We start from the raw sequence: 6,077 nt of genomic DNA on the forward strand, positions 1-6,077 counted from the left end.
GGATAAAAAACATCCCGCGAACAGTGCCGAAGTCCAGATCTGAATTAAATGATTCGCGATCCGCAATCCGATTGGAGCGCTTCAAACCGGTGAATCATTTTGCGACACAATGGTTTAACTGATTCAGAGTTTCAAAAAGCTGTGTTGATACTGTAAATGTTCTTTGCTCACTTTCTTATATAATTTATTCGTTGTTTGAATAACCGTGGAAATTAAATAATTAATCGGCCTAATGTTTTTTATTAAATTGTGATCACGATAATTAGCCTACAGTTTGCGTCGTATTAAAACATTTCATGACATGACACACATTATCTGGTACTTGCCTAAAAAGACGGGTTTATGATGTGCTTTGTTAACAGATTACACTAACATTAGGTTACTTTAAAGCCTTACTCTGGAGTTTGGTCAACCTCCGCCTATGGAGAGAGAAAAAAGTTTTCAAAATCATCCACCCCTCTGCTTTTTTTCACAAATCGCACCCTGCTTATATTATTAAATTATTATAATTTTTACAAGAACGGCGTGAAGAGAGCATGCACAGCTGTTGTTTATATTGCTGTTTGTAGCCTGTGGAAGTAAGGTTAGCTGCAGCAAGGGGCTATAATATTTTTGTTCAATATTTTCCTTATGACAATATTATGATCAGTTTATAAAGGCAACTACGAGCACCTTTTCCCCATTTTTATCACAGAATAAGGCAGGAAATATATTTAATAGTTTCTATAGGCTACTAAATATGTCAATCAGTATTGCATTATTCGTATAGTTTATTTATTACCTGGAGATAAAATGGGGAAGTCGTGGCCTAATGGTTAGAGAGTCGGACTCGTAACCCAAAGGTTGTGGGTTCGAGTCTCGTACCGGCAGGGATTGTAGGTGGGGGGAGTGAATGTACAGCTCTCTCTCCCACTTTCAATACCACGACTGAGGTGCCCTTGAGCAAGGCACCGAACCCCCAACTGCTCCCCGGGCGCCACAGCAAAAATGTCTGCCCACTGCTGAGTGTTCACGGTGTGTGTGTTCACTGCTGTGTGTGTGCACTTTGGATGGGATAAATGCAGAGCACTAATTCCAAGTATGGGTCACCATACTTGGCCACATGTCAAGTCACTTTTGAGATAGTTTGAAAAACACACATAAACCGTATATTTTCGCAATGGTTCACAAATGTTTATTGTTTTCACGTTTTTTTCTGCTTTTTATTCAGCTCAGCTACAGCCATAGCCGGATGCTTTTGTCCATATTAGGGATTTCCTGCACGTCATAAGTCATTACTTCTATGAGTCTATTTTGGACTTTCTGCACGAGAGCGCCCTCCGGCTTCGAGTATGAATGAAACATACACTGCATGAGAGTGTTGAGCGCTCCAGATATTCACTTCTCCTCATTTTGGATACAAATAATACGTCAGGTCATGCATAGACTATCGATACTGTCTCTTTGAATTTAAATCTAGATTTAAATCTAGAAACCTCTATACGTGAACACACCTGCCCGAATAAAGGGAGGGGGATGAATTTACATTTCATTAAAATTAAATATTAAAAATGCAGCTAACGTTAAACAAAGGTGCCTGTTCTCTTTCGTTCTTGCTGTTTGATTGGGAAAAGTTTAAAGGGCGTCGAGGGGTCTTGTCTTTGTTATCTGACTAAAAACTATTACTTTGAACTTTTATTATTACAGTATTTATTTAAAAAACGTAGAGTGCATTAAAAATATTTATCACAACACTGATAAAACAGGCTTATTCTGATTTTCGGATCCTTCCGATTTATACTTATCAATCCTGTTTTTATTATCATTATCATTCAAAAAATGAATAAATTCAGAACGGGATTAGAATATAATTCTATTTTAAATAAGATAAATATTTTTTTTTTTCTACAAGAACAACAGTAGTGTTTACAAGAGCAAAACCACCATACCCTGTAAACTCAATAATGAATGAATGAAAGAATGAATGAATATCTTTATTGTCATTGTACAAGTACAACGAAATTGAATGCAATCCTTTGGGTGCATAGTGTAACGAAAAAATAAATAAATCAATAATCTAATAAATAGTGCACAGATGACAGGATCTGTGACACAACATTACACACAGAAGACTTCTCACATTCAACAGTCCGTTACACGACTCATGTTCAACAGTACACAAAATGTTCAGTTAAATTATTGCAGTATTCAAAACCAGATCGTTTAAGCATGTAAACAGTTTGATCTCACATTCAACAGAGTTGCACTACTCATTCAATATTGCACATAATGATCAGTTAAGTTATTGCAGTATTTAAAACAGATATGGCTTGGCATGTAAACTATTAATCTTACATTCAAAAGAGATGAACACTTCATGTCTACAACACACATGATGTTTAGTTTACATTATTTGCAGTATTCAAAACAGAAATAGCTTTGGCATAAAAACTATTCCTTAATCTGTTTGTTCGGTTTTTAGAACCCTGTACCGTCTGCCCGAAGGTAGCAATTCAAAAAGAGAATGCCCTGGGTGAGATGGATCCTTGATTATTTTTTGAGCTTTCAAGAGGCAGCGGGAACTATGTAACTCTTCCATAGAGGGGAGGGGACAACTATTATTAACAATAATAATAATAGGCCTAATATAATTCAGTTTCTAATTCCAGAGTGATTAAGTGGTGCAAAGAAAAAAATCTTTAACTTTTAAACTTAAAATGGTCTTTTCTGTTCTGTGATTCTTTTTCAAAACTGCGTCACGGCATTTGCTGCTATCAATACAGAAACATCCATTTCAATACACGTCTCCGCAAGAAGTACAGCCCTATTAAAAGCCGTGCTCCATGTGCCCCTTTTATACTTTGAGCACCTGCCCCTCCAAAGGTCTCTGCACGGCCCTGGCAGTGACATCAGTGACGTTTGGAATAAATGACAGAGGGAAAGGCTGAAGCTGATGCTTCACTTTATAGCACTGACACCAGTCATAAGGGAGTATGTTACCCTTAAACATTGAAAAGATATTAGGATATTACAACAACATTACTCTTAGAACATAGCAAACTAATTATTATTTTAATTTTTTTGACAATCGCAACTTCCGTTTCATGCCGACTTTAAAAAAAAGTCTTAAATTTAGTTGTATCAAATTTAAGGCCTTAAAAGGTCTTAAATTGTACAAGAAAGTCTTAATTATGATTTCAAGAGGTCTTAAATTTGGGGACGGAAAGACCAGAATTGCGATATGGCTGAATGTGGAGATTAAACTTCAAAAGGCTATAATTTCATTAAATAAACATGAGCGCTGCACGTTCAAAGTCCGGTGCTGCCCTGCTTTGTGTTCTGCTGTTACCGGGGGAACAGTTATATTTCTACCAAACGCTCCACCTGCTGGCAGAGAATGAATGAGCATTTTCAATAAAACCGTTGTTCAGACCAATGCAAAAATCGACCCATGTTTTTATCCTGCAAACACGCAGAGCTTTAAATGTGAACTGGTGGATCGATAAGAAGACAATGTATTATAAAAATCTAAACTGTATAGGGGTGTGCGATATGTATGGTCTGCGATAATATCGTAATTGTTGTTTTAAGGATGTGCGATTTGATATTATAGAGTATATCGCAAAAAGCAAACAAAACGCCTACAGTATGCGCGCATACATTAAGTGATGAAGTCTAGCAGGTTAGACTAGTGAGTGCGCGTGCGCAATTATAGTACATTCTTTCACTAATCAGTCTATTAATGCATTTAGAATTATCACATAATTCAAGATATGTGGCAGAAAATGTATATATTTATATCATTTCATATAGTTAATATCACATGAAGAGTGCCGTTTTTTTCTCCAAAAGTCAGCATGATTACAAATGTGATATTGATTTTATACAACAGTTCAATAAACAAGAAGTTAATATTAAGAGACTTACATTTTATGTGGATTTTGATTTAAGAGGACAACAAAAGTATACATTTTAAGCAAATTTTCATTTTTCGGTAAACTTTTTTTTTTATAAGTGTTTACTAACAGCATGGGAGCTGCGGGTCCTTGTGGTTTGTATTATCGCTTCTGTAGGTTTACAGTTTGTAAGGCACCTACAGCAATAATTTAAAGCAGTTTATAAAGTGTATATATTTTTGTTATTATTAGTAGTGTTAGTAAGTTTCGATTGAATAGCACAGCTGGTCATGTGATTTCAATACGGCGGCTCCCATGTGGCGGTGACCCGCTCCATGTAGAATTAAACTTATTTTAGGCCGCCTAAATATCTGAAGTCTTCATCTCATGTGAGTGTACATCATTTTAAACATATTTCTCAATAGTACTGTTTATGCCTTTTAATTTTTAATTAGCAAAAACAACCTTTAAAATATGTTTTAACTACTCGCTTCACAAATCTGCTTGTTTTAGAGTACTAAAATCCAGCCTTATTGATAGTAACAGTTCATCTATTTTTACTGCTGGAGTTGATCACTCTTCCTGCTGGGATCCAGCAGTGCTTCTGTCATGCTCCACTATATGGAACACTTCATAAAAGGAGGTTATTGATTCAGTTGCGGTTGATTACAGAAGGCAAGTGGTCGCCAGAGACATTGCCCGGTTTCAGGAGTCACTCTCTTTTGATCCATTTTTCTGACTGTTGCATTGTCTTCTCTTTATGTAACATAATAACATGCAAATGTAGGAAGAAACAGAAGATGGAATCAAAGAATGGAAAAGAGACCAAAAGGGAATGACCCCTTGCCCCCGCTGAACCTTTCTGTTTCTAAGGCACTGTACTTCATTGATGTTACGTCTGATTTAGTGGAGTGCCGAGGAGAAGAGACTGAGGTCTATAACAATCCTGTGAAGTGTTAAACAGAGCAGCATGTGGAGGTTTGTGTAAACAAGATGCTTTGCGTACATTTGGTCCAGGTTAGACGCACATGGGTAGTTCCCTCCCAGCCTTTCTTGTGCCTTTCAAGTAAACGGTTGCAGCCCTGATTTGTGCGCACATCTGGTCGGATATGCGGAACAATACTTGTGCCTGCTTCTCGCCAAGTGGATTCAATTTTAGCGTGTTTTATGTTTTGCATATCACAGTTTTGCTTGTGTTTTTCTCATTTTCGAACATCTGATTTGGCCTGTTTTCCCCGTCTGAGGGTCTAGACGTGTTGTGCCTTGTGCACATGTGACAGTGCTCAGGTAGTTTGTGACCAATTGATGTAGTGTCACAAACAAGTACAGAAAAGTCATAAAATTGTACTAGATAAATTGTTTCTAGCGACATTGAGTGTTTATTAAATAGCTGAACTCTATTATATAAATGACCAATTCATGGCCCTCTTTAATAACTGTGTTTGACATGCACATTAGTCATTTGAATATATCCTATCACCACATGAAATGAGTGAACGGTAATGTGCACCTTATTTTTCTTATTTTGAGCAACTTGAATAAGACTACACCTAAACAAATGTGCCATTTAAGAATTGGTACAATTTAGTGTCTCCTTGCCGTTTTAAGGTTTTGCATGACTACTCATTTCTACTAGTCGACAAATACAAATATTTATTTTATGTGAATGAAGAGAGATGAGTTGTGTATCACCCCTGATGCTGCTTGTTTTGTAATAAATGGTGTGTAAGTAACCAGTTTACTCAAAGAACAATAGCTATAATGTAGGGCTGCACAATTAATCGAATTTCTAATCGCGATTACAATTATGGATGCCACAATTACGTAATCGTTCAAAGCGGCAATTAATCGTTGAAAGTCCACTTATGTTATTCTGCACGCTGAAGATATGTTTTTTTCTTTCTACATGTTATCTTGAGGGTTTTTCCATTGTTTTAGTTTTAGTATAACATTATAATACCATTCATATTTTTATATATTATAATTTATAGAAGAAACCAATCCAATATATAGTTGACATTTGAAAAGCGGCAATTAATCGTTCAAAGTCCACTTATGTTATTCTGCACGCTGAAGATGTTTTTTTCTTTCTACATGTTATCTTGAGGGTTTTTCCTTTGTTTTAGTTTTAGTATAACATTATAATACCATTCATATTTTTACTTTTTTATAATTTAAAGAAGAAACCAATCCGATGTTTAG

Source organism: Sinocyclocheilus rhinocerous, unplaced genomic scaffold (assembly GCF_001515625.1).
Source record: "Sinocyclocheilus rhinocerous isolate Xijiao unplaced genomic scaffold, SAMN03320098_v1.1 scaffold1365, whole genome shotgun sequence".
Classification (NCBI taxonomy): domain Eukaryota; kingdom Metazoa; phylum Chordata; class Actinopteri; order Cypriniformes; family Cyprinidae; genus Sinocyclocheilus; species Sinocyclocheilus rhinocerous.